Source organism: Lissotriton helveticus, chromosome 8, assembly GCF_964261635.1.
Source record: "Lissotriton helveticus chromosome 8, aLisHel1.1, whole genome shotgun sequence".
Taxonomy (NCBI): Eukaryota; Metazoa; Chordata; class Amphibia; order Caudata; family Salamandridae; genus Lissotriton; species Lissotriton helveticus.
The window spans coordinates 756433094-756457895 of record NC_136069.1 but is presented as its reverse complement, the minus strand read 5'-3'; positions in this window follow the sequence as shown (position 1 = coordinate 756457895).

The window sequence follows — 24802 nt, the reverse complement described above, 5'->3', positions numbered from 1 at the left end:
CCTCTTTCATCAGGCGTTGGAACACAGAAGCAGCACTTGCGAGACCGAAAGGCATTCGCAAATACTGGAACATGCCTTCCGGAGTAACAAAAGCTGTAAGTTTCTTAGAATCTTGGTGTAACTCAACCTGATGGTAGGCATTAGCTAAATCGATGGTTGAAAAGACAGTAGCACCTGTGAGGGAGGAAATTAATTCATGGATGTTGGGGAGAGGATGCTTGTCTACCCAGATCTCCTTATTCAAACTGCGGAGATCTACACATAGACGAAGCTCGCCAGTACTTTTGAGTGATAAAACAATAGGGGAAACCCAAGGGGAGGATTCTATAGGCTCAATAATTTGTTTAGATACAAGATCACTCAAAATGTCTTTTAATTTCTCCCGATAGGCCAATGGAACATTCCTGACCCTGTGTCTGACAGGAATAGCATTGTCATTAAGCATAATTTTATGCTGAAAGTCAACAAATTTACCCAAAGTGTCTTTAAAAACATCAGGAAAGCATTTTTTTTTTTTTTTTTACAAACAAAGAATTATCTTCAGCATCGCAAATACTTAAAACATATGGTTCTCCCAAATAGACTGAAGGATTTGCATTGGGGTCAAGTTTAATGCCGAGTAAGCGTTGATGTGGCCAACTAAATATAGCAACACCTTTGGTGGCAACATAAACTTTCCCTTTGGCAAAACGATCAGCAACTTGAAAATCAGCCCAAAAGAAACCTTCAATATTTATTCTTTTACCAGTGTAACCCCCTGGAGATATGTCTGATGTCAATAATTTTCTATCCCCCCAGAGACTTTTGAACAGATTTAACCCAATGATGGAGTACCATGAACAAGAATCCATCATTAAAAGAATGGGTTGGTTATCAACTAAGATGGTAAAAGAAGGAAATTCTTTCTGTTCAGAATCATCAACAGATAGAATACAATTGAAACTTTGTAAAACTTCTTCTTCTTCTTGGGAGATGTAATTGACTCTTTGGGAAGAACGACAAACATTAGCAAAATGTCCTTTCCTTTTACATTTTACACAAACTCTATCCCAAGCTGGGCATCCTCTGTAATTTCCAACATGGTTTGAGCTACCGCACCTGTAACAATAAATATTTTTCTTGTAGGAGACTTTATTTTCAGCAATAGTTTTATTCTCAACTACTTTCTTCTCATTGTCTTTTCTAGGAAGTGACCTGTTGGAGCTGGGTGAAGAATTTTGATTTCTTACTAATGCAACTTCAGTTTCAGTGACTTGAGACTTGGATGGTAGACCTCTGATTTCTGAAACAAACTATTCGGATTGCTCAATGCCTTTAGCAATATTGATGACAGAGCTTAAAGAAGATTCTGTACCTAACCAGAGTCTTTCTTGGATTTTCTTGCTCTTGGTGCGCATCATAATTTGATCTCTGAGAACTTGTTCGTAAGAGATGGTCTCAAAAGCACATGAACAAGCTAGAGATCTTAAAGCAGAGACATAATCTTCAATAGATTCATCCTGTTTTTGAATTCGAGAATAAAATTTGAAACGTTCCATAACAGTATTTATCTTCCTTCCAAAACGGATTTTCATTCGAGCACAGGCTTTCTCAAACACATCTAAGTCTCCAGCATCATCAAGTGGTGGAAGATTGCCGAATTCTTTAATGCCAGCTCCACCAAGACAGTGTCTGAGAAGAGCTAATTTGCGTTTAGCGGAACACCCATCTTTCTCTAAAACCTCAACATAGGCTAAAAACATTGGATGTCATAAATCCCATTCGATATTGGGATCACCAGCATTTTGTAAGAAATGAGGTGGCGCAGCAATATTGGACATGCTTAAGTATTTCTTTTGTGACTAGGAAAGTCTGGAAGATAATAATAAAATGAGTGAGAAATAAAAAAATTTTTTTTTTATAAATGTAAGATTATGTTCCAGTACCTTAATGTCAGTAAACTGCTGGGAAATGAGTCCGCTTGGAAAACGAGGTAAAATGAAGGAGATATGACGGAAAGAAGAGCGTCTTCGTGAGCACTGTTTTCTGATATGTAATGTAAATAAATAAAATGGCGGCACGTCGTGACGTCAGACGTCCTAAAGTTGAAAGGTGATACCCACAATGCAGTGGAGTTCCGGGAAGAGAAGATCGGAGAACGAAGATGGAAGTTCTTCAGCGTTGCTAGGCGCTTCTGAGTTGCCTAGATGCTGCGGGTGCATACAGAGCGGGTGCAGAGGTTCCATTCGACTTGAATAATGCGTGTAACGGAATCTAACACCCGGTAAGAAAAATATTTGCCAAAGCTGAAAAAATTTTGATTGTAAGACTCACGGGTGGTGTTTTCAGCATCGGAGAGCGGCAACATCAAAAGTCGAATTCAGCAGTGTAAAGCTGAAGGCAGGAACAAGTTTTCCAGTAGTAAAAGTGAACGTTGTCATTTAAAGATCTTGAGAGTAGAAGCTGTAGGTACCCAGTCGTCGCCAGAAATTATGTAGTAATTGGATCCAAGCGTAGGTTAGAAGTAACAGCTTTTATTTCAGGTATGACAACTTGACATCCACAAGTAGGAACAGGCAGTTTACACAGGAGCAGCTCACAGCAGAATGAGCTCCTGATACAGCAGCATTCTAAGTGACATCAATAGTTCTATAGATGACATCAAATAGGAATACTACAAGCTACCTCAGCCATAAAACAATTACAGAATGGTAAATTGTATGAGAAGGGAGAAGGAAGTTTAATTAAAGTGAGAATAATGTTTTGAGATTTAGAAAAAAGGGACAGTTGTTTTCAGAGTGGGAATGTGAAGGGTTATTGATTTTTGTCATGCAAATTTGATATTTACAGACAGATCTGGCTAAACCTGTCAATTTAATTTTGTTATATTGTTGATTTAATTAATGCGACTTAGACAGAATATCAGAACGATGACAAAACTTTTACAAACGAAGTTGCACATTTATTGTAAGGAGGGAATTGTGGCAGCCCTTTAACTGTTTGCTTTGTAGAACTGAGGGGCATAAAAAGCAAGAATTTTGACTCCTATGCATTTGGGGGATAGTATAAACACCTCTGGCTTAGCCTTAGGAGATAAGAGTCATAACACTTCTAACTGGGAATAAGTCGCCTAACAAAGCAATAGTTTAGTCTATTGTAGGAAAAGTATAATTTATGAACTGCAACATTATATTAAGACCATAGAGCTCTTTAGGGACAATTCTGCCTCTGACATAGTGTTAAATTGTCATTATATCTATATAGAACATGTAGTGGTTCGGTTCTCTCAGATTTAGGCTGGTATTGTCGGTAAACAAATAAACCTAACAATAATAATGGTGAAAACATGGCATATCATTCTTTAACAGCATTTGTACTACATGTTTAGAAGTTCTCTTACCTGTTTTTCCTCCATCTAAAGCATATATGTGCGCAGAGACTGTAATCAGGAAACAGTAGAGCCTTGCTGCCTCTCCAAACACCCAGGGAGCAGGGGATCAGGATTATAAAAAGAATACTCTAACAGTAGATAGATTTTGATGTCTCAGTATAACAAAATATGATGTTACATCCTTTGTAATCTTTGTAAAACACAGAAATCAACAATAAATACAGCACAATACTAACCTGGCTACCACCTCTCCAGTCTCCAACCTAAGAAATGTACTGATGCCTCATTCTAGAGTCAAGAACCCTGACATAATGATGCTGTACCAGAGTTCTCAGATGATTACACAATGGCCAGAGCAGCAGCAGCATCCTTGACAACCAGAAAGATGCATCATGGAGCAGGATTCAACGCTCCCACAGAACTATGATTATGAAACAAACATTATTAAAAGTTTGTTACAATGAGATCTTGTGGAATAGTTAAAACCAGAAGCTGTACAACCAATTTATTTAAGACAGTCAGATGTTTTCTCTCTTTCAAACATGTGATTCTTGCTCAGCTGTTTATTTCTATGTTCCCCGTTGTGAGGGCCTATGTCATTTGTTTAGTCTGTTACATTTTCAGGAAGATGCGTCTGTTAATCCCTTGGTTTCAGGAACACAAAATGGCAGAGTTTCTTCAGTGTGTTTAGAGAAAGAACATTTGTCACTGCACACTCTGTTAAAGGGCTAGGTCTGCATCTATGAGAAACCTTGGAGCCATTAAGAGAAGATAACAGGCTTCTTGGGGGGCGCTTTCAAAGCAACATTACTCTGTAATCCATTAAATGTACCAAATTGGTGTTCATCAGAATTAAATCAAGCTTCCTTCTCTGATCAGGCAGGACCCAGGAAAAACTATAAACATATGTGATAGGAAATAGGATCCTCTTGTCCAGTGCAAGCAGAGAGCAGTGGCCCATAAGGCCAAATTCTGCTTAAAATAAAAATTTACTTTGTCCCACATAGCACTTACTATCACTGTTTGCACCTTATATACTTAGCAATAAATAAAACGTTATCATAATGCAACTTAGTGGCACACAACTGATCAACCATGAAACAATACATGTCTGAGTCATACTTGCTTAGGTAAAAATCATGACTTTCAGGTTATTGAAAGTTATCAACAATGATGCTCAAACGAACCACCCTCCTGTCTCCCATAGCCCCTTCCGACCGTTGTTGGTAAGTAGTTGCAATTTACCAACCCTAATTGATTGATTGATTGAATTTACTCTTCTTTCCCCTCATTCCACCATACAGTTCTGAAACCTTAAAGATCCCCATGAGATGGGAAGAAGTGCATATGTTTAAAGCTCAGTAAAATATAAAATATAAACATGAAAAACGTAAACATTTCCTTTCACTACACATTAATAAGACACACATAACCTAATTATGAGAGATTTATTATTCTCAAAACAAAGAAATCTTTACAGGAAACATTAAGGATGAATTACCTGTTACAGGGAAAATCAAACCTGATTTGTCAATGCCCCCAGTAATTTCCCTTTACTCTGTTGATGTCCAGTGTTTTAGCCATGAATTTTCATTATTAATACTGCATTACGTAAGTTGACAGGACCCCAATATGATTGAACATGGAACTGCATACCTCGCAACTTTGTGTCCAAGAACCCTGTATGCAGGCAAAGACAATAGCAGTAGGACATAATCGATTGCTTTAAAGGGGTAAAATTTACAGAGGTAATGCATAAGATTCCTGTAAGTGAACTGTGAAGAACTCGGTTGTCAAGGAAGATCTTTGCACCTATTAAGGTGTTGCACTTTTTAATTTTTTGTTCAAGTATTTATTAAGGCATTTGTTAAGTACACGCCTCATGTGAAGCCATCACAAGCCATACAACCAACTAAGGTTTTTTTTTATTAAAGTGTAAAGACTGAGATTTACAAAGAAACAGGAGCTGTTAAAAATAGAGAGAACTAGCATTTAGTTTGAAACAATATTTTAAGAGATGGGTTTTGACCTACTCTTGGGTCTTTCATTTTCCATGAATGTTATTGTTTGCAGAGAGGACATCACAAGTGAGATCAAGGGAGCATTAGTAAGGAGAAAGACAGAAACAACCCAGAAGAGAGAGAGACAAAGAGGTAAAAAAGAGACAGATAGTGAGGGGGACAAAAACAGAAACAGCACAGAAGAGAGATTGAGAGTAGAAAAACAAGAAAGAAAGAGAGAACAATGTTCTGCCCTTTCTGGCATAATTGACTCAGTGATAGGCAGGACAAATTGCTTCCACTAGATTATTTTAGATCTTAAGCAGAGACTTACATAGTGTCCAACTCTTATGTGTGGATGTGTTCAGGTGAGAGTACCATATAAGTAGGCTGAAAAGCAAAAAACTGTTTCTATAGTTGGCACTGGCCTGCGTAGTGCATAAGACGTGTTGATGGAATTAAAGAAGAACAGGGCTTTGTACTGTACAATACACTAAAAAAGTAAACAATGTAAAGAAAAATAATAATGGAAACACAGTTGTTTGGGTATGGCAAAAGTCAACTATATAGAGTGTCTTGTTGGGTTGCATACACAAAAAAGTGTCCCTTGCACAATTCTATCTTGGTGCGCATATTTACTTTTAAAGACAGAGATTAGTGGCATGCAAAAATAGCAGACACAGATGATGGTATTACATTTCAATGGCTACAAGAATGTCTTGGCAAGTGAAAGGAGGACAAGGGGACCTGTTTCAGAGGTTACTGCGAGAGTGCAGATAGTCTCAGTTGAGAGCCAGTTTGCATTATATTATGATGTTTACATTTATAAATGATTGAATGAATGCGAGATGGATCAGACAAGCAGGACCAAACAATGGCCTCTTATGCAGCAATAAAGGGCATGGATGCAGGGCTTGAATTGGTCTTGCTTCAGGGCATCAAGCATAGGATGTATACTTGCTGAATACAGAGACACCGCTCTTGGAGAAAAAGCACTGTCAAGATAGATCAGCACTTGGCTGATCTCAAATCACTGCGGGAGGACAGATTTGTTGGAGCTCTCTAAAATACTCCAACCCATCTCTGCAGCAGTTACTTGTGCTGCAGATTGATGCAGGGAAAATTTGCAAATCTGCCAAACTTCTTGTGCAGCAGTAAGTGGATACAAAAATACCAAGTCACTGCTGGAGTTAACTTAGTATCAGCGCTTGATGAGACCACTTTCCTTTACCCAGAGATCAGCCACATCCACAGATAGCAAGCTATGAGCCTAATCATCCTTCCTGAGTGGTGTACTTATTTTCCAATCTCTGTTGCTTCTGGGCCAACATTGCAATACAAATGGTGAGTTTGCTGCCACTCCCCATGAATTAACACCTGTAGTTAAGGGGTTATGACAGAAAACTGGTCCCCATGCTTCTTTTTACTCTAAGTAATGTGTGGGAAACCACTGGACATTGTTTGAAACTATACATGGAGTACAACATACCAAGTTATCAGACTTACGGTAAACGTGCAGATACAAGGACGGATTACAGACTTCACTTTGCCTCGTTTCACATGTGTCCATATTGGTTTTTATTACACATAACATCCAATCTAGGGGAATGAGTCCTCAGTACTTCAGCCTCTCGCCATAAAATATGCTTATATTTGAATAACAGTACATTAGTTGTGAGTATGCTGAAACAAACAACTCTTACAATTTTAAAGTCGTTTAAACAGCACATTCCATATCTACCAACAGAGAACCTACCTAGCACTATTAATATCATATACGTTCTGAATGTAAATGGTTTATGAGTAATAGCTCCCTAGACCATGTTCTTTGTCCTGGCCTGTCCATATGTGCTGAAAACGTGAGGCCAGAGGATCTCTGGTCTCATCCCTTCGTTGGCACACATATGTGCACCACTTTAGATGGCGCTATTGACTTCAGATTATGTCTTGACTTCCCAGATCTAAATAAAGTACAGGAACAAATGTCTCAGATAGTGTTAGCATCTCTGGAGTTAGTCACAAAAAAATTTGGGCGAGGCCAAGTTGGCCAACATGGTGGACGCTTCTCAATCACATCCTTTGCCTGGGACGATACAGCAGAGATCCTTGGCACCAACAGTGTTTCTCCTAACTAACTATTTGTTCTCCAAGGCCCTGCTTACTCCATGACACCAGGTGGTGGCCTTGAGATGGTCAGTAAAAGGCAGGCAGGACTAGGGGGCTCACAGGTGGGAAGAGGCTGGGAGAGCAAGATGGCACCCGTGCCTTGCCAGGGCATCTAAAGAAAGAGGCAGCTGGTTCCCGTGCACGGTTGAGCCCGGCAGAGAGGGGTGATGCTGTTGATGCAGTGTAGGAGGATGTCAGAATGTTACGAAGCCAGACGGGGCACCTGAAGTCACCGCGACCAGCTGAAGTCACCGCGACCAGCTGGTTCCGGTAAGGCTCCCCTCAGGGAAATGCCCATGGAGCCAGTAGAGTGGAGGACGATGGAGTGCGAATGATGGCCCAGTGAATGAGCCAGGGTGGTGAAGGCAACTCAGACTCCCAGAAAGGGCACCCTGGACCCTGCATCCCCCACCTACCTCTGGGAAAAGCACACAACATTGAAGGATAGCACCTTGGGGCCAATAATAATGCAACAGAGGTATGTAGCGTAGGGAGCCCGAACAATCCTATAACTTGCCTGCATAATGGAGGTGTGTGATGGTGGTCACAACTCACACATGGGGCTCCCTCCCATCCTTCCATAAAATAATCAGATAAGCTGCTGATCTCATGACCGGGGATATGTCTAGAAACCTTGCTCCTACATAGCCAATACTTAACAAGACAAGGGAGGGCGAGACAGGCCTTGAGGCCCACAACTAATTCTTGGCTACTACCGTGGTGTTGGGTGGTCTCTCCCCCGGCCGGTTGTGCTGCACTCTGGGGCTTGGTGGTGCAAGCAGGCCGAAGGGGTCCGCCCCCCTCAAACGTAAATTGCTGCCCCTACTAACACTCTCCAACTTAACAGCCTTGCTGGCACCAGGTGGCTTGAATATCCCATAATAACCACTGTTTGGCCCCACACTCTTGGCAAACCAAGACCGTGACATCAATGGAGATGGCGTGGGACAAGGCCAGTGCTCCACATATGCAAAGTAAGATCAAAAATCCTCAATTACAAAGACTGGGTCGCAATTATACAAGAGGCACAATGAGCTGGGGACCTCGCCTTCCAGTCTTAATGTATAATGATTTAGACAATAAACAAGGCCCGGAGACGAACTTTATGCTAAAATTATGCAATGATCTTTATTGCTACTACTGCACAGTAGCTTCTTTAAAGAATATAGAACTATAGAATTCAGACCAAACAAAATCCCAGAACTCCTAAGACACAGCCTCCTTTTTGCTGCTGCTCCTACAGCACGAATGTTATTACGATGAATTGACAAAATTAGACTGTTTTCAGATGTGTGGTTAGATAAAAAAATTACATAATTTGCTTTACTAATATTCCTTATCATTCCTTTTTGTATGTTTAAAGGTATGCAATTATATTAAACATATATACATATTTCTATATTCCATTGTATTTTCATTTCGAATTGTTTGATTCATGTATTTTATAAAGATTATTTCATTAACGTAGATGCTAAGTAATTTTCTGTTTGAGAAAAGGGCTTTCTCAATCTTACCAGTTTCGGCAGTGTCTACTGGTTGTTTTGCGGCCGCTTTGTGTGCCGCGATCTCCGTCCGACAACACGTGGGGGGACGGGGGGGGGGGGGGGGGGGACGTGCCATGTCAACACACATCTCCTTTGTTTCTTCTGTGACGCTTGTGAGTCGAGCATGGCCAGGGCCACGCACAGCTTATCAATCACTTTCTAGTAGCTGGGGACCGAGCACTGTTGTTTCTGTGGTGCTGACCTCGCACGCAAATTATGGGACACTTGCATCAACATCTGAATTTGCGATGACCAAATAGCGTTTTTTAAGGAATCACTATTTCATAAGTGCAAATGCCTATGCATGTAGGAATTGCAATTAGAATTGCGATTCCTTAACATTAGTTAATAGCGATTAGGAAATTGGAAATCGATATAAGCTAATGTGACTCCATTAATTCCTATGGTCATGCAGGCCCATAGGAATGAATGGTAATACATTCGCAAATTGCGATTATCAAATTGATAATTGCAAATGCAAAGCCAAGGGTGCCTGGGGGCCTAAGGCCCCCCTGAAGCACCCCCCAAAAAGGTAAGTGTGCACAAGTGAAGCACACACCATATGGCATTTTTGTGCATTTTTCAAAGCATGCACAAATTACCATTAACTTGAAGTTGATGCTAATTAGTGTTTCCTAAATGCACAGTTCGCATTTAGGAAATGCTACATGCATTGGCAAATAGGAATTCGCAAATTGCGATTCCCTAAATGCATTCGCAATTTAGGTAATCGCAAAAATTGCAATTACCTACATTGGGAATGGAAAAAGGTACATGCATCAGAAAAGGCCTTTTTCCATTCACAAACGGGCCAATTCTGCGAATTGAAAAAAAGCTTGAAGCATGTGCCTTATTTCTTTTAGTTTTTCATAGCTGACATCTCATTTCAGTCAGTTTTTTAATTCTGTTATCAGACAGAATTCTGCTTGAGGAGCTCAGGAAAGTATATGAGCCTGTGGGAGCTCAAAGGGAAGTGCTTGAGTGTAGAAATAGAAATAGGAATATTGTTATGTAGAATTTAGGCAGCCATTTTAAGAGATTAGGCTGAATTCAACACACAGGCATTGGAGTGTGTTTAACAGGGTAGTCGTTTGTATTGACAATGGAAATTGAAAAGATGGTGTTCAGTCAGTTTGATAGGAAGGTCATTTTTGTCAGAGTGATTGTAGAGTCTGGTTACGTCAGGTCTGGTTACAAGCATTTTTTGTTTGTGATTTGGGATAGTTTGATTAGGAAGATAAAATGTGCGAAGATAGATTCCAGTTGAATGAAGTATAGTTTGAGAAAAAATTGAAGAATGCAGTAGAGAATATTTCTGAGGTTTTAAACCCACGTATGGAGAAATAATTGGAGGCTTTGTTAGCTAGTGTGAAGGTGGTTGCAGAGGAAGAAAGGTTTTGGTCAGTTAGTGAGGCATACCAGTCCAAGAAGAAAGGCAAAGTGGCCAAAAAGAGAAATCATCTTTCAGATGATTTTGCTCATGCGAAAATGTGTAAGTCTGTGTTGGCAGACAAGGGTGCCGGTGGGAGCTTGAGGCATGGTGGTGTTGAGGAGACACATGGGGGCAGTCTAATGTCCCAGAAAAGAGAGCTGATTGAAAGATGATGGGAAGTTTAGAAAAAATTCTGCCATATGCTATGACGAGTCATTGGGTAGTACCAAAGTAGAGATTAGTTGTTTTTTGGACTTTGGTACAGATAAGTCTGACAGAGAGATATTAGAGGTAAACGATAAGAAAGAGAATATGAAGGAATTTAATTTGGCGATGATTAAGGATCCATCTCTTGAGTGAATGTTTGATCCATACATGGTTAGATACTCTCTGTCCCCGGAGTGGACACCTCTTGATCATGATGCTGAATACATGCATTCATGGATAAGAAAACAGATTCCAAAAGAGGTTACGGTCATGTTGAGGTCAGAATATCATAGGCCTTCCTTGATGGACAAGGTTATGGTAACTCCCGAGCTAGACCCTACATTTCTGGAGTTCAATGGAAAAGGCAGCAGGGATCCCAGAAAGGGATTAGATAAGGGACTTTGTGAGTGCAAAGATCAGCTTTTGGATGTCTCTGGCCCTCTAGCAAACATATTTGATTTGATTGAAGAAGCTCACATGAAGACGGAGAATGTGGATACAGAGGAGCTCCGTTAATGGGTGCAACAGGCAGTTTGTTTGTTAGGAAATGCTAATACTGCATTGTCAGTAGAGCGCAGGAAAAGCATTTTGTTGAAAACTGACCTTAAGTTAGTTGATTTGGCGAATAATGAATATTCAAAAAGCATTGGTAGAGTACGGAAAGTGCTTAAGAGATCAAAACAGCTCTAGGACTAAAGACAGGTGTGTAAATCCTCACTCGAGTTATGTCCATTGGGAGTCTTTGTATCAAGTTTGAGGATGTACCTTGTTTCTAACTTTCTTAGGGCAGCCTCACCATTGCCCCCTCACCTTGAACTTGGTATGGTGTCAAACACAGAGTGTTTAAGACGACTTAAATTGTTACCATGGATTTCTTTGAAGTGGCAATCCACTGACTATGACGGATCAGAATTTGTTATTGCCGGTATGTGCTGGAGCATCCGCTTATGGGCTTGTATCTTAGTGCTACCCAGCCGCGACCGCTGCAGATAAGAGTGGTGGGCCCAGGTGAGGGGGAATTTCAAAAGTTTGTACGTATTTGGGCCTCTTGGGTATGTCTGGAGTGAGCTGTGTCACATTGGTTTTGCAATTGGAAAGTGGAAGTCAGAAAAAGGTCCAGACAACCAACTTAATGCCACACAGTGATGGGAACATGATCATGAGTGACTTATCATGTGCCGACTACACCTTCATCATGTGTGGCTACCTCCAAAAGACCGATATTGCAAGCTGTTACAAGGTGACATATGTCATGCAGCACCCCAGATGATAGAATTGTTTGTCATGGTGAGATAACATACAACAGGCCCTTTTGACAACACTCTGACAAGACATAGTGCTGCTGGCACTTTATCTATGCAACCCAGCTATTTACATATACACAGGGCAGCACCATACTCAGAATGGGTGTGCCCTCCACTTGTGTTTTCTCCCTACACTGGCAATGATGATGACAGTCAAGCAGCAGCACAGATAACTTTAAGCCTAGGATGCAAGGACGGCTGCATTGGTGCACAGCTGATCTTTTTGCAGCAGCACAGGGGTGTGCACAGGGATGACAGATACTCAAGTGTATATAGCCCTTCCATCCCTTTGTGAAAGGATGCATGTTGGCACAAAGCAATCTGTAATCTATTGCATCCATCCATGTTTGACCTAACATATGTTCCACGTTTGTACGTAGGTTGCATTCACCCCCGCACCCAGTCTTTTCTGAGGAGAGGAGAGGAGAGGTGTTCAAGTAGATCCTGCCCTGGCAGCTGATGAGCATGCAGTCAGAGGAAGCTTGCTCTGGGTGAGTTTTGATGTGACAATGTCCATGTCATACACAACTAGATGGTGGACGGAGCTCTGAATCTTTTCAGACACTTACTCCCAGTCACTATTAGATCTGGGTTGAATCCATCATTGCTCTTTAGCTCACTTCATCACAACAGTTTAGACTCAGCCATATGCAAATCAGTCTTGACCCTGTGCCTGATGGGAATAATCTAGCCTGAACTGCCAAGCCAGGTCTTCCCTGGAACAGGAACAAGCATCCTTGGACCAGTTTTGAGGTAACACCCTTCATCAGAAAGGCTAGCTTGAATCCAGTGACAAAGTGAGCAAGAGCTAGACTGGGGAGGCAACGTGAGTTAAAGAACAGTGATGGATTCAACCCAGATCTAATAGTGACTGGGAGTGAGTGTATGAAATGTTGCAGCCCTCCACCACTCATCTCCATTTGTTTGCTTTGGTCGCCCTAAGTTGGCAGGGTATGCCCAGATGTGGGTCCCTTGCTCACTTTGACACTGGATTTAAGCTAGACCTGCTGATGAGGGGTGTTACCCAGATACGAGTCCCAGTATTCTTATTTCCAGTCCAGGGAAGACCTGAAATGGCATATCGGGCTAAATTGATCCCATGATGAACAGGGTCAAGACTGATTTGCATATGGCTGGTTCTGAATTGGGTTGGCAAAGTGAGCTAAAGAATGATATTGGACTTAACACAAATCTAATAGTGACTGGGGGTGATTGTCTGAAAAGCTTCAGCGCTCTGTCCATCATCTCCTTGTGTTTAAAATGCCCATGTCCCCATATGTAGGTACTAGCCATGGACCACAAATCCCCCCATCCCTCAGGTGTATAGTTGATACTGTAAGATGCCATTTGTATGCTTTGTATGTCCAGGCTTGCTTGCCGTGCATTGACCCAGGTGTGATGGAAGGGAATCATTGAAAGGCATGTGCTAGTGTGCTGCACAGCACAAGAAGGGATTATGCAGGCCCAAACTGTGTAAATAGAGAAGATCAGGTTTGCGCTGTGTGTAGGTGAGTAGAACGTATCCCTGTTTTTTCTTTTCTGCTGGTGCACAATCAGCTGTGTAGGACTTAAACAGGTGCCTACTGAACTATGGTGCAGGCATTGCAGCATTGGCGTACCTCTGCTATATGTGCCCCAGCACATATAGCTACTACTGAAAAGTGCAGAATCTTGACAACAATGCACATGGCTGCTGTTATGTGTGTTAACCCCTTGCATGCTCATGACGGAACGGTTCCGTCATCAGCGTCGGTGCTCCAGTGCTGATGACGGAACATTTCCGTCATGAGTCAATTTGATTTATGACCCTTCAGCACTGCAGCGAAATTCGCGCAGCACTGAAGGGGTTAATATAGCCTTACTGTGAGACTTGCAATGCTGCCCTATTTTAACATTTGTGCTTAGGACACATGACTGTTCAATTATTATTATTTCTACACATAGAGAACCTCGGTGGCTACAGTTTAACATGCACACATCTTGTGAGGGTGCTGAGGGATAGGTGCCTCGACTGGACAAAATGACATATTTCCCCCCTTGTGCCTTATTGGTACTTACCCTGTTGTTGATGTAGTTGATCATAGTCAGCTCTGTCCTGTCCCTCTACTCCAGCCACCAACTCCTCACAGATTACTACAAACACCTGCTCCTCCAAGGGATCGAGCTCCTCCTGGGGCGCTGGACTACCACCTCCGGTTTGCAATGCAGCCTGTTGATTTGTTGGCTAGTTTCTGCCTATTTTTTGTGCTTGGCATTGTGCTAGCGCTTCTTGCAATCCATCACTGTCCTCTTCATTTCTGAAATGCAGTTCACCTTGTTCATTATGGACTGCTATATGGCCTTCCTCGTCCCCAATGACACCTCGGTGCTGACAAAGAGCTGGTGTTGATGCTCGGTCACCTCCGCAATCGGGATCTCATTCTCCATCTGACTGAACCTGCATTTCCTCTTCCTCTTCGCCTTGGACTTTGGCTGGTCATCCTGGCTGTTATCGGGGTTTGGGGGGCTGTTTTCCTGTGCTGAGCTGGTTCCTAGCGGCTCCATTCTGCATTTAGTTTTTTTAGTTGTCCCTCCTTCAGAGTGTTTTGGATGTGTTCTTTCATGCTAGACACTGAAATATGGAGTTCTACTGCTTAGCGCAATTTTTCTTGCCATTAATTGGCAGGTGTGGGAAAGTGCCTCTTTTTGCACGGTTACCCTCAGTTTTTGCCTGACGCATGTTGCACTTTGACTTGGTGTTCCCTGAGTCCCTGTCAATTCGGCTCCCAGGACCTGTGTTCTTCCCAAAGCTGTACCTGTGTACCCCCAATTGACACCCCCTGGACACAAGTAAGCCCCTTGTATGGATGGGTGCCAAAGGCACTGTGGCCAGGGAAGGCCTCTAAGGGCTGCAGCACCTGTTGTGCCACCCTTAAGGGCCTTGACCCACAACACCCATATGCTCCCATTGCAGGCTGCGTGTTTTGGTGTAGAGAAAAGTGAAGAGTTGACCTGGCACACATCCGTGTGCTTATGGCCTAGGTAAGTCATCCCCCTAGCACGGTGCAATAGACCACAGGTGAGGGTACAGTGGCATGAGCACTATACCCTTAGAGTGTCTAAGTCCATCTTTAGACATTGTAAGTGCAGTGAAGCCATAACAGTATATGGTCTGGGAGTTGGTCATTACGAACTCTACAGTTCCATAGTGACTTCACTAAAACCTGGTAAGTTGGTAGCAAACTTCTCAGCACATTAAACTCACACTGATGCCAGTGTGGGATTTAATGTAAAATGCACACAGAGGGCATCTTGGAGATGCTCCCTGAAAAACGACTAGTCCTTGTGTGGTTCCTGAATGGCTGCCTGCCATTTGCTAATACCAGACAGGTTTCTGGACCCCTGTGTAGAGAGCCTCCGCTTTCTGGTTTCAGAAAGAAAGCCCATCCTGCGCAGAGGTGTCTCACCTCCGCCCCCAGGATGGGCTGGGTGCACCAAAGGGGAAGCTTCAAAAGCCTGCCGCCTTTGTATACTGTCCCTGTCTTTTTCTACCCCCAGCAACTTGCTATCACAAGTTCTCACCCCCAATTTGGGTGGGAGAATCGGCGTGTAAACTGAGTTGGGAGGAGAGGTGTGCCCTCTTTGCCAACCCCACCCCTCAGGTGGGGAAAGCAATGTGAAGCACACATCTCAGTACCCTCCATCTTGGAGGTCAGGGGACCCAGCCAGTTAGGAAGATGCTCATACCCCCTTCCAAATGGATGGTGGAATAATAGGGGGTGTACTCACCAGAAGGAAGGGACTCATTGGTCCTGACCTGCACACCCCTGCAATACCCCTAAATTTAGTATTTAGGTGTGAATATGAAACTTGCCTCCTCAGATTACAGGAAGAAAGAAGGATGACTAAAGAGCTATGCTGACCCAGGAAGAAGAGAACACCTAGGGCCAGATGTAGGTAGCCAAATACCGGTCGGTAACGGCCGATTTCGGCCGTTACCGACCGGTATTTGGCTTTTCAGATGTAGGTGAGTAGTTATTTACAGAATTGGTATATTTACCGAATCGGTAAATTTACCACTTCGGTATTTTACCGAATCGGTAAACATACCGATTCTGTAAATCTATATGTAGCTCACACTCCTAAGAGTGCCACAGGCCCTTAAGAGTCGGTATTTTACCACCCAATCCTATTGGGTGGTAAAATACCGAATTCAGGTGTGCATGCACATCTGTGCACGCACACCTGTGCAATGTGACACACAGACATGCCCTTAGGGCATGTATGTGTGCCACGTGTCACACAAGCCTGTACTTGGGGTGCTGGAGGGTGTCAAAGTGACACCCCCTGCACCCTTGCAGGATTCGGTATTTACCGATTCTGTAAATACCGAAACGGTATTTCACATTGATTCCTATGGGCTTCAAGGCCCATAGGAATCAATGTGAAATACCGATTCAGTATTTACAGAATCGTTAATACCGACTGTTACAGAATCGGTAAATTAGAAATGAGATTTACCTACATATGCCTCCTTCCTATTTACCTACTCTTAAATACCGAATCGGTAGGATTCGGTATTTAAGAGAAGGTAAATAGGAATTACCTACATCTGGCCCCTAGTGTCTTGGCCCCAGCTCTACCGGCCTGTCCCGACGTCAACCTGCCTACAGCAAGAACCCTGGTGTGACCAGCAGCCAGCAACCCCACGAGCATGGAGAAACTGCCTTGCACTCAACTTAAAGACTCTGTCTCTTGTGAGCACGGGATTTACTCAAACAAAGACTCCGAGACCAGAACCTTGTTCCAGGCAGCTCCTCTGTTCTGCACCAGTCTGCCGTCCATGGCCCACGTTTGAGTGGTCCAACACCATGAGCAGACCTCCCCAGTGATCCTGACTTGGGATCTGTTGATCCCTGACCTCCCTCAAGCTTCAAGCCTAGGCCTGCAGCCTCAACCTGGACAGTCCCGCCGACCGCAGTCAGAGCCAGTAGGAAAACCAGATGCCTAAAGACACCCCTGCACCTGATGCCCCATAGCCTTGGGTAGCCTCACCGAGTGTCCAGGCATTCCTTAAGATCCCAACTTACTGCTCCAGCTGGTAATCTCTTTCACGAAGCGTCTCTGATTGAGCCAGCAGCATCTTTTCCGAACCAGAGATCACCATTGTAATCCACAAGGTCCCTGACGTCTTCTTGGCTTGGCACTCGGTATCTGGCCACCTCTGTGGTGCTGGTGGTGCAGCTCCTGTGCTGATTGTTGGCCCCTGCAGTGCTGGTCCCTACCCTAGGAGCTTTGCTCCCACAGCAAGTGGTCTGCCTGAAAGCAGACCCTGACCAACGGCCCTCTTTGTTCCTTTGGCTAACATTGGGCACCTGCACTCTGCATCCTGCCGCCACAGTGCCGCTGTTGGTTCAATTTGAGTGCCTACCTGGACCTTGGGGAACCTTGGTCCTAGCACCCAACAGTCCTACATGTAAGTCGAGTTCTTACCTGTAAAACTGATAACCATAGAGACTAATGTTACGAGTATTTGTTCCAAAAATTTTTTTTGTTAAACTGCTATTTTGTATAGGTAGAAAGTAACTAAGCTTAAAACTCACAACTGTCATACTTACCTGTAAGTGACAAAGTCTAGTGTGTGATATCTAGGCATCTCACCAGAATAATCGATGTAATCCAAGAGTAACAAGAAAGTAATCCAAAGTAATTACTGTGCAATTTGAACTGCTTTTTGAACCAATACAAACCTGTAATGATTGCAAATCCATTCTCAATTGCACTTCTTTTTGAAGTGGATAGATATCCTTTATTGTTTGATTAATTAAAATCTTACAATAAAACAAATTCATTCGATAAACGATTATATACATTTTGAATAGCAGCAATTCTACAAAATTCGATACATCGTGTTAAGTGAATATTTTGATAAAATTCATTAGAATGAGGTGAGAATAAGGCAAATCAATAAACAAATTTAAAAGGAAGAAAATAAAATAATTAATTTTATATTTCCTGTGGTTCTAATTTTTTCCACACTTTCGTTAAAAATTTTACCAATGCAGAATTCATAGGTATATCATCTGGGGAGAGACATTGGATTAATGCCTGTCTACGGTAATGCACCGTTACATCGCAACTTTTACAACGGGAGGCTTTTACAACGGAACTTTTACAACGCAGGATCCATTACATCGGATGCCATTACAACGCATGGCATTACATAGCAGATGCTATTACAACGCATGGCATTACATCGTAAGTATAGGTAAGTATTTAATTTTTTTTAATTTTATTAATATTAATTATAATTAAATATATTTATTTATGTTTTTTAATATTATTAATTTATTATTTATTATATTAATTAAAGTAATTTTTAAAATAAGTACAGGTGTACAGGGGTGTTTTTAGGTTTCAGGGTAGGGTTTGGGTTTTGGGATACAGGGGTGTTTTTAGGTTTCAGGGTAGGGTTTGGGTTTTGGGGTACAGGGGTGTTTTTAGGTTTCAGGGTAGGGTTTGGGTTTTGGGATACAGGGGTGTTTTTAGGTTTCAGGGTAGGGTTTGGGTTTTGGGGTACAGGGGTGTTTTTAGGTTTCAGGGTAGGGTTTGGGTTTTGGGATACAGGGGTGTTTTTAGGTTTCAGGGTAGGGTTTGGGTTTTGGGGTACAGGGGTGTTTTTAGGTTTCAGGGTAGGGTTTGGGTTTTGGGATACAGGGGTGTTTTAGGGTTCAGGGTTGGGTTTGTGCTTAGGGCTAATTAAATTATATTTACCATTTATAAATTAATTAAAATATATTTATTAAATTAAATTAATTATATTATATTAATTACATTTTTTAATTAAATTAATTAAATTAAATAAAATATTTTAATTTATTTATTTTAATTATAATGTTTAAAAATATTTAAATTACATTAATTTCATTATATTAATTAATTAAAATTAATTACAATTTTTATTAAAATTAAATTAAATAAATAGATTTAAATTTATTAAATTAAATTAATTACTATTTTAAAATGTATTTTAATTAAATTAATTACATTAAATTAATTAAATTAACTTAATTACATTTTTTTTAAAAAGATATACTTACCTATACTTACGATGTAATGCCATGCGTTGTAATAGCATCTGCTATGTAATGCTATGCGTTGTAATGGCATCCGATGTAATGGATCCTGCGTTGTAAAAATTCCGATGTAACGCAATGCGTTGTAAAAAACCGCGTTGTAGTGACACCAATCCGTGTGACTGGCTGATACTATAGCAGTGCATCGATTTTTTTATTAATTGGAAAATGGCATGCAATGTTGCTGTGTGTGTCTGTGCTCAGTGATGTCTGGATCAAATTTGAAGCTAAGTGGAGGTTGGGTGGTGGACCTGTTGTATGAGGTAACTGCCAGAAACAGACATTTAGCCATGCTGCCTCTGAAACAAAGTCTTCTTGTTGCACTCCTTTATGCAGTTTAACTTCCCCCCTTGTTTCTAAAATATATATATTTTTTCATCTACAGGCCCTTACCCTGCACCATACTGGAAAAACTCGGAAAACAACTCACACTTACCTCACCGAACCACATCTGCCAGGCACCCAAGATTCATGGACAGTCCACGAGGAATGCAGTGCTGCAGAAATGCATCTCTCAATTTGGCAATATATACAGTATAATTGTTTCCCTTCTATCATTACAACTCTGTGTGTTGTTTATGGGAGTTTAGTTTATTTGACTCCTATAGCTATTTCAATTGTATTTGCTATCTTTCAAAACCCGCTACAAGAACATAAATGTAACTTGGGTCTCTCTGGGGGCAGACAGAAAATGTATTTACCTTTACTAGATAGTATTCATCATCATGCATGCATTTCCTTTTCCTCCCATGACAGATTTATGATGGTCGGCAGCAGTGTGTGTCTTTGTCAAACCTTTCCCTGAAATCCCCCTTCCTATCCATTTATCAATCCCTAACCCTCTTCCTCCAAGCTGTGTGATTTATTGGTGTGACTAAATTAAATGTACACCATTAATTGATCACACACTTGGTGGGTGGATGTGATGAAAGCAACACCAACTCAAGGTCAATCAGGGTGAGGACCTAGTTCTGCTTTTAGTATAACTATAGCCCACACTGCCATATATTAGGTTGCCCACCCATGCACAGACAGTATTCAATATTCAATTTATTTTTAAAGGAACATAATCTATCCTAACTGCTAGCATCATCATCCTTCCGGCACTAAACGTTACACTTGTCCACTTCAAACGTTCATAGCTCGAGTCGACTTCAGTTTGTAACTTGTACTAGGCTAGTCCATCATTCTGTTTTTTTTATTTAGCATTGCTTATCATGGTTTCTCGTTTGGCAGTCTTCTTCTTGTCTCCTGTATTCTACTAGTCGTTCTCTAATCTCCCTCAGATGACTGTCTCATTATCTTTTTTTGCATTTGCTACTGTCTACTACTATCACCACCATAGCACCTTGGGAAACCAAACCATCATCATGCAGCCATCGCTTAATTTAATCATCAATCACTGGTAAGAGAAGACGTTGGGGGGATGCAATAATGTATATACTATGGAAATTAATTAATTCACACACTCACACCCCTCTGAGTCCATGGAGGTTTAAGTTGCAGACTGCATAGACTAGAAGGAGAGACTGACAGTAGCAGGACAAGTAAGGGTACCGCATCTATCTGTTGGTGTCTTACACTATCTGCAGATTTAAAAAAAGGCTGCGCCCCTGCAGCAAAGGAAACAGTACGTAGTAAGAGTAACCCCCCAAAAAAATGTACATCATTTGTAAAACTATGAATTTATTCCCATAACAAATAAACTAGGATGAAAGAAATTCACAACACCTCACCCACCCCTCTCCCCAACCCCAACCAATGTGCAGTAAAAAAGTCCACTTGTCTATAAATATAATAGTCCATAAAAAACAAAAAAGAACACCCAAGTTTTTCCCAACTCCCACATTCCCACCCTCTCCCCAACAAGTCCCACCCACCAAGAACAAGAGTAAAACAGGGGCAAGAATCTGAGGTCTCTATTCATCTAGCGGCAGCCTCGGAGCCGAATCATGCGCTCAAGATTGTCAAAGCGCTCCTCCATCCTGGCCTCTCAGTGTGCCATCTGGAAGAGCATGCGGTGCTGAAAGTTTTTACAAGAACAGCGGTGGGAAGCAGTGGTTGTGGTTGCCTTGCGGCGGGCGGGTGCCAGATCAAGGTGCCATAAAACCAGAGGCACTACTGAGGCCTGGCTGGGGCCCGGTGCATTGGAGGCTGCAGATGCTGCTTCCTCCTCCACCTGCACCACCAGCCAACAAAATTCAACCCTTATACACTCCAGCTTTCTTTGCCAGATCCTGGCTGGCCTCTCCCGCCTGTTAGATGTTGTTTGTTTGGCAGGAGTAGCTCTATCAATAAAAAAAGATCGAAACATCAAAACAGTAATACATAAAATTATTATATAGTGGCACGGTAACACTAGCAGCACATAACATTTGTGGTATCCTTGATTCCTCTGCCCTTGAGATTTGGAGAAGATTAGAGTTTCGGGCAATAGGCACTACAGAGTAGGCACGTATTCTTCTTCTCTCTCTTGTTTAGCTAAATTAATCTTGTAGTTGTAGGAATACTAGCTCAGCTTGTGAGCTGTGCCCTAGACAGACATACTCGTGTCACAGACTCATGTTACTTTACTACTGTCTGCAGGTGGGGCAGCTGTAGTACACAAGTATCTATTTTTCTGTTATGGCCACTGCACAGACCCCCAGGATATAGCGGCATGGATTCGCAAATTTAGCGACACAAATATGGAAATTTTGCGGCACAAATATGGAAATTTAGCGGCATTTTTGCGGCACTTTATTTTACTCATAATCATTAAATTTCAGCCTTAAATCAATGGGAACTGTTTTACCGGAGTATTCCACTTTGAATAGGCAACCTGGGGTATGAAACAGAGGAAGCAGCCCACAGGTCAAGGCTGTTATCCCTTTGGAAATGCAAGTATGTATTACAGTGATTACAGGTACATGAGATGAATGTTTGGCTGAACCCCTTTACATGGCTTGCATAGAAAATAGGCACAGGGTCAACGACTTGTGCATATGCTCTTTATCTTGCCACATGTAATTCGGGACAGGATGAGCATCGATAATAAGGATTAATGCTGAAAATGTTAAGTTCACTGGCAGAGCTGCGCTACAGTGCCGCAATCATGCCGTGGGCTCTCTAGCGCCCCCCATTTTGCTAAAAAATGTGCAAGGTCTCATCTGGGTCCTAATTCTACTTTTACGGGAGGATCTTGCATGTTGTGAGGGCATGTGGAAAGGTACTTTGCACAAGGGAGACTACAACAATGGACAGTGGTTGTGCTAGCGCTTCACTGAATAGCTCTATCCTTATTGATGACGGGATTATATAGACTACATATGGCAGGGTCATCAGGATTCGGAATAGGCTTACCTCGTCAATGGCACAGAGACTGTTGACAGGGGACCATTTCACTATTTTGCACAGTGAGATTCTTGTTAGAAATGTTGGTTGTAGCTTTAGTACCAATGTGCAGGCAGGGTCTGAATATTTCTCTCGGTGTTGGTGCGGGTTGACAGTAAACGAAAGTATGCAACATCAAATGCCACCAGCAGGTTGTGAAAGGCATCTATAGTGGTCCTGGATGATGCGTCACTCACTAGATTGAAATCACCAATGTATGTATTATTCAAGTTGATGCTGAGATGAAGCTTAGCATATTAGCGATTAATATTGAGTATGAACTGTATGTCTTGTTTATGGGGTGTAGGGTAGGAGTCTGAAGGTCAAAGGACCACGGATGATTTGAAGGGATCTTTGACCTGCTACTGATTAACTGCATTCATCATCTACAGGATGGATACAAATACAACATAATGTATAGACCCAACACATCATCCGTTGACGCCTCAAATAAATGATATTGTACTGAAAAAAAGATATCCTAAATAATTTTGATGTCTCAAGTACCTGTTGGAGGAAGTTTTTGACAAACTAGTTCATTGGATACACTATTGTTCTTCTTTTGTGTTTTGCCTCAAAGGGGACTTTGGCATCTGGTACAGAATGAAAATATGAGTTCGATATGGTACGAAGTTATGCATATAAAATTGCAAATAATAAAATCAGTCCCTCAAATAGTATTTCAAACACTGCCTCTTGTTTGTTGCCTCATCACGTTTTGGAATGCAATGCAAGCAACTTTGATCCTCTCACCAGAAGTTTGTGTTCTTTTCAATCTGCTTTAAGCTCTGCTAACTCAAAGACTTGATTTTAGATACAGATATTACATTTTATTTAAAAAAATCTATCATAGATTCTGATATTTTAGTGGGACAAATGGGATTTAGAAATACGTTTGAAGATATGAACTGCTTGGATGCTAGGAACGAAAGCTTATTTTTTTAAAACAATGTAGCTCATTGTGGATGTCATCAGACCTAATTGTAATTTAATTTTCAAAATATTTTACCTACTTTAAAGCAAAAAAGATTTTGTATTTGGTGTTCGCCAGATGGGCCTAATTCACAAAGGGGAACAGGAGGGCCAACGGGAAATGATCACGCACTATTAATTATTTGATTTTCTCATGAGACAGGGTGCATAAAGAAATGTAATTCAAGCAAAAGAAACACTATGTTCCTACCATGAGTACTATGGTCACAAATCAAGATAAAGGACTACTGACATGAGAATGCAGAAATTAGACGTGAATGTTTCTCCTGCAAAATTGAAGAATATGTGTTCAGAGAAATCTAACTCCAAACACTGATAGTTCAAAAGTAACCAAATGTATATTTTCTGCCAAGAAATTCTATTCAGCTTTCATGACCTACAGTAGTTTATCAGGAGCCACTAGACCCAGCATTGACACAAAGAAGGCTATTATTGGCTAAAATATAGAATATGACAACTGCCACCCCCACAGTGTAACCTTGAAAAGAATCCACAACAGTGTAACACAAAACTTCCTGTTTTAAGATTATGAAGCCTGGGCTAATGTAAATTAGTATGAAGAGAGTGGGATTATTTCACAAAGTAGTACACTGCCCTTTACCTACGTGGGGGAGGTGTGACGATACCGAGGTTCTGCAATTCCAAGTTAATTCTTCAGACATAGAAACAGCCCTGGCACAATATACACGCACGCATGTCACTAAATGTCAGACCCTCCAGGCACTTTTGTAAAAATTGCGTCATTTTTACAAAGGTGCCGATTTCGCGGGCACTTTTGTAAAAATCACGGCATTTTTCCCAAAAGTGCTGATTTTGCGGCAAACCGCGAAATCGCGAAATCCTGGAGAGTCTGACTGTGTTAAATCAATTGTAAATGCTCAATTTCACTTTCACCCTGACTACTACAACAAGGCAGATGATATGATTATATGAATGATGATTTATCACACACCGTCATATGACGTGAGGTACTACTATTGTAACCAATCATGTAGCCAATAGGCCACCAATGGCTGACACTGTCAAAATGACATGGGTAGGGACACAGTGGGCTTATGAGTAGGAGGAAGGCAGTTGATGAGGGGTGGGTGCGTACATACATAATATATATGTTGTACTTGCAAAATACTGTGAGTCAAGGGAGTAGCCTGAAATACAACCTCAAATCTTTGAATAAAAAACCTTGGCAAAAAAAAACATTCCTTATTTATTTTTCTTCCCAGGGATTTTTCCATTTATTATTGCATTGTTCTTTGAGCAATATTTGTATTCTTCCTCCTTGGCTTTGCTACTCTGGCA